The sequence below is a fragment of the Phyllobates terribilis genome, unplaced genomic scaffold (assembly GCF_046119375.1).
Source record: "Phyllobates terribilis strain yellow unplaced genomic scaffold, ASM4611937v1 Scaffold_1__5_contigs__length_1240528914, whole genome shotgun sequence".
NCBI lineage: Eukaryota > Metazoa > Chordata > Amphibia > Anura > Dendrobatidae > Phyllobates > Phyllobates terribilis.
Window position 1 is genome coordinate 493,152,618 of NW_027362761.1, and position 10,006 is coordinate 493,162,623.

The window sequence follows — 10,006 nt, forward strand, 5'->3', positions numbered from 1 at the left end:
TATTACAGGAAATTCATTAAGATTTTTTCTGTAATTGTTAAACCTCTAACCGATCTCACCAGGAAAGGTGCGAATACGGCCCAGTGGACTACTGAGGCCATAGAAGCGTTTGAGTATCTCAAAGAGAGGTTCAGTTCTGCCCCTATCCTTATGCAGCCTGATGAGACCAAGCCTTTTTTGGTCGAGGTCGATGCTTCATCGGTGGGGGTCAGAGCAGTTTTGTCTCAGGAGAACAAGGGTGGAGTACATCCTTGTGCCTTCTTTTCGAGGAAATTTTCAGAAACCGAACTGAATTATGATGTTGGAAATCGGGAGTTGCTGGCTATTAAACTTGCGTTTGAACATTGGCGTCATTTTTTGGAAGGCGCTAGATTTCCTATTCAGGTTTTCACAGATCATAAGAATTTGATCTATCTGGATGCTGCCAAGCGCTTGAATGCCCGTCAAGCTAGGTGGGCACTTTTTTTTCTCGGTTTCATTTTACTGTTGCCTATATCCCTGGTACTAAGAATGTTAAAGCCGATGCTTTATCTCGCTGCTTCTCTCCTACGGTCGGTGCCGAGGAGGAGGAGAGCATTTTACAGAAAGGAGTTGTAGTGGCGGCTTTGGACTCCGTTTTGGAGAACAGGATTCTGAAAGCTCAAGATGATGCTCCATCTAACACTCCCCATGGGAGGTTGTTCGTGCCTAGAGCCTTTAGGAGAGATTTGTTTGTGGAGTGTCATGAGTCTCGGTTGGCAGGTCCTCCAGGAATTTCGGAAACTAAGAGACTGATCAGTCGCAGTTTTTGGTGGCCTGGATGGCAGAAGGATGTCATCAAGTGGGTGCGTCAGTGTACTGCGTGTGCTAGGTCAAAGGCTTCACATACTCCTGCTGCGGGGTTGCTTTGACCTCTGGAAGTTCCTAGTGCGCCTTGGACGCATCTCACAATGAATTTTATTACTGATCTTCCTGTGTCCGAGGGTTTTACTGTCATCTGGGTGGTCATGGACCATTTTAGTAAGATGTGTCACTTGGTTCCATTCATTAAGTTGCCCTGCGCCAAGACACTCGCTAAGGCGTTTGTTAAGGAGATTGTCAAACTCCATGGCGTTCCCACAGATATTGTTTCTGATAGAGGACCTCAGTTTGTGGCTCGCTTTTGGCGTGCTTTTTGTGACAGGTTGGGAGTCCATTTGTCATTTTCGTCTGGTTATTATCCTGAGTCTAATGGACAGACTGAAAGAAAGAACCAGGATGTTGAACAGTTTTTGCGTTGTTTTGTGGCAGACAATCAAGAGGTGTGGTCTGAGTTTCTGCCTCTCGCAGAATTTGCTCTTAACAATCATACATCCTCCTCTGCTGGTGTCACGCTGTCTCAGCGTACAGGGGGGTCAGGGGCCTGAGCTGACCCTAGACGGGGGCCCTGACTAATCCCTCAACCTGGAGGTACTGTTAATGGTACAGAGGTCCAGGCCGCCAGCGTAACCCTAAACTCCTGAATATCCCTGAACCTAAGTAATCTAGTCCTGAGAAGGACCCCGATCACAACAATGGGGAACAGGATAGAAAATGCCCAAAACACAGTACTAGACAAACGAGACAGTACAAGGGGAAAACCAAAAACCACCTTGCATACAAAAACTAACACCACAATTACAGAGGGAACAACAACAGGTTAGGAGATAAATGATAAAGGGAGGAAGGGAACAAACCACACCGCATACTCCTCGCTCCGAACTCCACCAAACAACGATCCACTCTGAAGGTCTGCAAGAAATGCTTTCACCGACAACTTCCCTATCAGACCAGCAGGTATTTGAAGGAATCCCAATACTGCAGCATTAACTGCAGCTGGGCGAGGCTGAACCTCGTCAAGCACGGAGAGAGAGAATTAACTCCCTCACAACCAAAAAACACAAAGCACCAAAAACTCAGCTGCGAGAAGTCAGGCTGTGTAGTCGCGACGATCTTCGTGGCGACACACCCATGACAGTACCCCCCCTTCTACGAGGGGCCTCCGGACCCTCAGGGCCAGGTTTATCCGGGTGAGTCGTGTGGAAGGCCCAAATTAACCGGTCTGCGTTAATATCTGACGCAGGAACCCACATTCTCTCCTCAGGACCATACCCTTTCCAATGAACCAGGTACTGAAGGGACCGGCGACTAAAACGTGAATCGATGACTTTCGATACCTGAAACTCCAAATTTCCATTGACCATCACTGGAGGAGGAGGTAAAGGTGACGGTATCATTGGCGCCACATACCTCTTAAGCAAAGATCTGTGGTCAAGACGGAATGCCACCGGATTAATTATAGAACTGATCCTGTACGGCCCGATGAACCTGGGACCCAGTTTCCAGGAGGGAACCTTGAGTTTAATATTCTTGGTAGACAACCATACCCGATCGTTCACACTTAGGTCCGGACCAGACACTCTCCTCTTATCAGCCATACGTTTGTATCGGTTCCCCATAGTACTCAGATTATTCAGTACCACTCTCCATACTGAAGCGAGTGATGACGAAAATCGTTCCTCCTCAGGAACCCCCGAAGAGCCCCCTCTACTGAAAGTACAAAACTGGGGGTGAAAACCATATGCCCCAAAAAACGGGGACTTACCAGTGGATTCGCTCCGCCTATTATTAAGAGCAAACTCCGCCAGAGGTAAGAAAGAAGCCCAGTCCTCCTGGTTCTCTGACACAAAACACCGGAGATATGTCTCCAAACTCTGGTTCAGACGTTCCGTCTGACCATTGGTCTGAGGATGAAAAGCCGATGAGAACGATAAATGCATCCCCCGCCGAGTACAAAAAGCCTTCCAGAATTTGGACACAAACTGAGACCCCCGATCCGACACCACATCGGAGGGTACCCCGTGAAGCCTCACAATCTCTCCAATGAACACCTGCGCAAGAGTTTTAGCATTAGGAAGAGCAGGAAGAGCGATAAAATGTGCCATCTTGCTGAACCTGTCTACTACAACAAGTATGACCGTTTTACCCGAGGACGGCGGGAGGTCCGTAATAAAGTCCATAGACAGATGAGTCCAAGGACGCTCCGGGATCTTCAAAGGTAAGAGGTCCCCAGACGGACGGGTATGTGGGGTCTTAGAGCGCGCACAAACCCCACAAGACGCAACAAAAGTTACCACCTCCTTATGTAAGTTAGGCCACCAAAACCGACGCGAGAGGAGATCCACAGTTGCTTTACTTCCTGGGTGTCCTGCCAAAGCTGAGTTATGGTGTGCCTCGATCACCTTTTGTCGTAGCTGATCTGGAACAAACAGTCTCCCTGGAGGTCCAACAGGGGCGTCCCCCTGAGCCTCCAATACCTCCTCCTCAAGCTCAGAGCATACTGCCGATACCACCACCCCCTCTTGAAGGATAGGAACCGGATCATCCGTATTCCCAGCCCCAGGGAAACTACGAGATAAGGCATCCGCCTTCACATTTTTTGACCCAGGACGATATGTAACGACAAAATTAAACCTGGTAAAAAACAACGACCACCTGGCTTGTCTGGGATTCAGACGTTTTGCGGACTCCAGATAAAGCAGGTTCTTGTGATCAGTGATGACGGTGACCGGATGGACTGCCCCCTCCAAAAAATGGCGCCACTCCTCAAAAGCTAACTTAATAGCCAAGAGTTTCCTATTGCCGACATCGTAATTCCTCTCAGTGGACGACAATTTTTTGGAGAAAAAAGCGCACGGACGCCACTTACCAGGGGACGAACCTTGTGACAAAACTGCTCCCACCCCTACCTCAGAAGCGTCTACCTCTACAATGAACGGCTGTGACGCATCAGGTTGAATGAGTATGGGTGCTGAGGCAAAACATTTTTTCAAGGAGGAGAATGCTTGACAAGCCTTGTCAGACCACCTAGAAAAATCCGTCCCCTTTTTTGTCATGTCTGTGAGAGGTTTAACCATGGATGAGAAATTACGAATGAATTTCCGGTAATAATTAGCAAACCCCAGGAAACGTTGTAGTGCCTTAAGATTCTCTGGCAGATCCCACTCAAGAACTGCCCGCACTTTCCCTGGGTCCATACGAAAACCGGACGCTGACACCAGGAAACCTAAAAACTGGAGTTCCTGTACGGCGAACTCACACTTCTCCCATTTGGCGTACAGTTTATTATCCCGCAAGATCTGTAACACCTGCCTAACATGCTCCTGATGAGACACAAGATCAGGCGAGTAAATTAAGATGTCATCCAGATATATGACCACAAACTGACCCACCAGGCGGCGAAAAATGTCATTAACAAAGTGTTGGAACACCGCCGGGGCATTAGTCAGACCGAATGGCATGACAAGGTTCTCATAATGCCCCTCTGGAGTGTTAAACGCCGTCTTCCACTCATCCCCCTCCTTTATCCTAATCAGATTGTACGCCCCCCTGAGATCCAACTTAGAGAACCATTTGGCGCCCACGATCTGATTAAAGAGATCGGGGATAAGTGGGAGTGAATACGGATCTCGGACCGTAATCCGATTAAGTTCACGGAAATCCAGGCAAGGGCGTAGGCCTCCATCTTTCTTCTTCACAAAGAAGAACCCCGCGGCCACCGGGGAAGATGAAGGTCTAATATGCCCCTTAGCCAGACTCTCAGAAATATAATCCTTCATGGCCTGCCTCTCCGGACCAGATAGGTTATACAACCTAGATTTAGGTAACTTGGCCCCAGGGAGCAATTTTACAGAACAGTCATACACGCGATGAGGAGGTAGTTCCTGACACCCTTTCTCTGAGAATACATCCTCAAAGTCCGCCAGAAATGGAGGTAAGACCCTAGGAGTGACAGCACCGATGACCGTATTCATGCAGTTTTTATTACAGAATTCACTCCATTGGCTTATCTCCCTGGATTGCCAATTAATAACCGGATTATGCTTAGTTAACCAAGGAAGGCCCAACACAATAGGAGTGGGAAGACCCTCCAACACGTAACAAGACAACAGTTCTTTATGTATCGCCCCCACTTGAAGATTTACGTTATGCACCACTTGCAAAAAACTTCCCTGACCGAGAGGCCTGGTGTCGATCGAAAATATGGGGATGGGTTTAGCCAACATATTCAATAGCATACCTTGAACCCGGGCAAACCGAGCGTCCACCAGATTAGCCCCGGCCCCACTATCTAGAAGAACAGATATCCTCTCAGTTCTCGTACCCACCACCACCTCCGCCGGTACGAGAAACTGAGACGAACCTAGGGACGAAATACCTACTCCCAGATTGACGTCCACCACACAACCTGGGATCAATAGTTTTCCGACGACTCTTTATTCTGCAAAGGACGGGATGGACACCCCCCAATAAAATGTCCCTTTCTCCCGCAGAAGAAGCACCTTCCAGTCTTGTGGTGCACCGCCGGTCTCCTCCCCCGGAAAGATGTCCCTCCTAACTGCATAGGCTCCTCTGGACTGACCAGGGGAACCTCCATATGAGGGGACCTTGTAGGAGGTGGAGTCATCCCAGGGGGCGGAGTTATCCCGCACCTCTCCCGAAGCCGTCTGTCAGTGCGAATAGCAAGGGCCATAGCGGCTTCCAGTGAGGCAGGAGGGTCATACTGTGCCAACACATCCTTTAATTTGTCAGATAACCCTTGACAAAACTGGCTCCTAATAGCCGGGTCATTCTACTGGGTGTCCGTGGCCCACCTACGGAAGTCCGAACAGAATTCCTCCGCCGGACGATCTCCCTGGTGGATCCTACGTAACTTAGATTCAGCAAGGGAGATCCGATCTGGGTCATCATATACGAGTCCCAGAGCAGCGCAAAACCTATCCACTGACTGGAGAGCCGGGAAGCCCGGGGGAAGAGAGAACGCCCAAGATTGGGGGTCCCTTTGTAGGAGCGAGATGACAATTCCCTCCCTTTGCTCCTCACTCCCCGATGACCGAGGCCGCAGCTGAAATTACAACTTGCATGCCTCCCGGAAAACAAAAAACTTGTCCCGCCCCCCAGTGAACCTGTCAGGGAGAGCTACTTTAGGTTCTGGTCCGGCTTGCTCCAGAGGACACAAAACCTTGGACTTAACGTCCGCCAACTCCATGGACAAACTCTGCAACTGCCGAGCTAGACTGGCTACTGGATCCATGGTGGTTGGAAAAAAATTTTTTTTTTTTTTTTTTGTCGGTCGGTGAAAATGTCACGCTGTCTCAGCGTACAGGGGGGTCAGGGGCCTGAGCTGACCCTAGACGGGGGCCCTGACTAATCCCTCAACCTGGAGGTACTGTTAATGGTACAGAGGTCCAGGCCGCCAGCGTAACCCTAAACTCCTGAATATCCCTGAACCTAAGTAATCTAGTCCTGAGAAGGACCCCGATCACAACAATGGGGAACAGGATAGAAAATGCCCAAAACACAGTACTAGACAAACGAGACAGTACAAGGGGAAAACCAAAAACCACCTTGCATACAAAAACTAACACCACAATTACAGAGGGAACAACAACAGGTTAGGAGATAAATGATAAAGGGAGGAAGGGAACAAACCACACCGCATACTCCTCGCTCCGAACTCCACCAAACAACGATCCACTCTGAAGGTCTGCAAGAAATGCTTTCACCGCCAACTTCCCTATCAGACCAGCAGGTATTTGAAGGAATCCCAATACTGCAGCATTAACTGCAGCTGGGCGAGGCTGAGCCTCGTCAAGCACAGAGAGAGAGAATTAACTCCCTCACAACCAAAAAACACAAAGCACCAAAAACTCAGCTGCGAGAAGTCAGGCTGTGTAGTCGCGACGATCTTCGTGGCGACACACCCATGACAGCTGGGTGTTCTCCTTTTTTTTTGTTGTACTGGGAAACATCCGTCTTTTGGTTCGTTCTCCAAATTAGGATCGGCGGTGCCGGAGGAGGAGAATTTTTCTGGTGATTTGGAGAGAGTTTGGACTAATGTACATTGCAACCTTCAAGAGGCTAACAAGAAATCCAAGAAGTATTTTGACAGGAAACGTAAAGAGGTTTTGTTTACTGTGGGTGACATAGTTTGGTTGTCCTCGAAGAACCTGCGGTTGAGGATTCCCACTAAAAAACTGGGTCCTAAGTTTGTGGGTCCATTTAAAGTGCTCCATGTTGTTAACCCGTCTGCTGTTAGGTTGGATGTCCCTACTTCCTGGAAGATTAATCCTGTGTTTCATGTTTCCTTGTTGAAAAAAGCTGACGTATCTGATAGGGACGCCACTGTCACAGTTCCTCCTGTGGTGGAAGACAGCGAATTTGAAATTTCGCGTATCTTGAATTCTAGATGGCATAGAGGGAGATTACAGTATCTTGTCTCCTGGAAGGGTTTCGGTCCCGAAGACAACTCCTGGGTAAGGATGGATGATGTCTCTGCTCCTAGGCTTGTTAAAGCTTTCCACAGGAGGTTTCCGGATAGGCCTGGGCCTGGAGGATCCGGAGGATCCTCATAAAAGAGGGGGTAATGTTAGAACCCTCCTGTTAGTTTTTTCTATCTTGTGTTTTGCGGTCGCGTGACCATCTGCCTTTATATTCCAGCTCCGCCCTTCTGGCTTTGCTGGACTTCAGTGTTGTTTGACTGTTTTGCTAGCCTGGTGCTTCGGTGCCTATCTCTGTCAGTTCACTTGGTCCTCTGGGACCTCTAGCACATTTTTGTCAGTTTGTCTTTTGTGTTCTACAACAAGGAGGTGTCCCATTTTTGTCCCAGTCCTTAGTTTTTTTAGGGACCCCTCCCTTAATTCTATAGGTCTTCGTTCAGACTACCCGAGGACGAAGGCGGGTCTGTTCACTAGGAACAGGCAGCCCGGTTCATCGTAGGGATTCAGCTTAGTCTTACTGTAGGGACAGCTTTCCCCTATCTTTCCTTAGTTCTTGTTGCAGATCATAACAATGGCGCTGTGGCACCGGAGCAGCGTCAGTAAAAGGTGAAGCTGCTGGAAGGTGAGTATAAGAACGGGGTCAGGGTGCTTACATTTAAAGCACCACTACAGCGCTGAAAAAAAAAACCCCGCTGGAGTGGTGCTTTAAACATTTTGCTTGAGTTTTTAAAGAGGACTTGTCACTTTCCATAAATATTTTTTTTGTTTACCTGGTAAAAAAGGTCGATGTTCTCCTTCGTCTGGCATTGTTTTTCTTTTGTTAATGTGCCTATTATAGGAGGAAATAGAATCCCCACTGCCAGTACTTACTGCCTTGTTTTGTGATGGCCATATGACTACCGCACTGAACTCTTTTTAGCCTCTGCGCACCTGCTCTTCATTTTTTTAACACTGTGATGCAAACTTTTAGTCCGGTAACGTGACCAGCTTTACTTTCCTTACGGGCTATGGCATCTGATTGGTCCTCCTGCACCAATCTGCATGTGCACTTCGCTTCTTTGATGCCTTGATGTCAGTCTTTTGTTCCGGTCACGTGACCGGTCTCTTTCATCGGTTTGCTGCTGCGTTTGCACTGCTATTTTCCATGCATTGTGTTTTTGCCTCCATCTCAGGTCATTATTCTTATCATTATTGTCAGGAACATATTAATATCAGGAAAATGTTCATCCGTATCTGCCTGACATAAATGTTCACCCCCCTCCCTTATTCCCCTTCTGCTCAGCACAAAAGCCCCAATTAACACACGCCTGGTAAATAGTTTATGCAAACAAGGCCAACCAAGGAGTGTTATAACTTCATTAGGAAGCAAGCATCTTGTCTCTGAAAGACGCAGGAGGTAATTAAAACGCAGGCTTGCACTAATTTGCGTGTAACTGTTGAAGCTGCTTCCCGAGCCTCAAAGGGAAATTTCTAGACGCACTGACTCCGATATGAAATATGAAATCTTGTGAGTTCCAGAGGTCCGACAGTAACGGGACCCATATGTGTAGTGACCAAATCAGCCCAGGAATGTATAGGTAGTTTTCCAGGGCTGTAACCAAAATCAGGGAGCTGTAGCGCAAAAACACCAGAATGGCAGACTGCATCTATGGGATGTGTGATATCTAAATAAAGATAAAATCATAAGGGAAAAAATGGCGTAGTTTGCAAGCTTCTGCGATCAACGAGCGATGAGTTATAGCAGAAGTTAGCGTTTTTAATAAAAATGTACAGGCTGGAGACCAGCCCACATGATGTCACCACAAGGGGCGTGGGGCCAGATCTCCCCTTAGGTATAAGAGAACCCATGGAGAAGACAGGAGCACTCATTGCCAGGGGGGGAATAAGAATTATAAGCAACGGGTCCTGTTCAATAACAGCATAATCTGGAGAGCCCCTCCTCCACCTATATTGAATCGTCTCAGCGATCGTATAGTGTAAGTAAAGTTATCTTCTTTCCTCCTGTTTATTTTATGTAACTGCGTATGTATTTTAATGTCTCATTTGTACCATCCTTGTATATATTTTTCCTAAACACTGCCTCCATTTTGGATTAAATATAAAATTTAATAGTTCTGTTTCTTTTGTTCTGTAATCGTTCCCTCCCCCGAAGCCATATACGCTACCAAACGCAGGCGTCCGGCCAGGCCTGTATTATATTTTAAACTCGGCCGGTGGTGGCAGAGAGTATTAATAATTGGGCTATTGTGAAGCTGATAGTGACCGTACGGAGGGCGTTAAACACGGATTCCAACACTGGAACCCACGGTGTTGCGCCATACGCTCACAGGTCGCTTACCGATACCTACGTAGAGAGTAGTCTGGATTGCGTGCTCATGACTCTGGATGAAATACGGACAGCGTGACGGCACGGTGAGATATTGCGTGATCCCCCCGGTGTCGTTCCTGACTGTGTGTGGGTGGAATCCCTGACAAATTGGTGGCAGCGGTGGGATATTGTGTGATCCTGCCGGTGCCGTCCCTGACAATTATTATATAACATCTGTATTTGATTTTATTACAATCTGTGATTGGTTCCTTATCCTTTATATTCCTGACATTCCTGTCCCAGCAACCACCCCGAACAACAAATGACAAAGCATCAGTGAAACGCGCGTTGGGTCACTGGTGGGTGAGCCTGTGTGTATATACTCTTCTGATTATTAGTCCTGGTATTTCTATGTACTTTT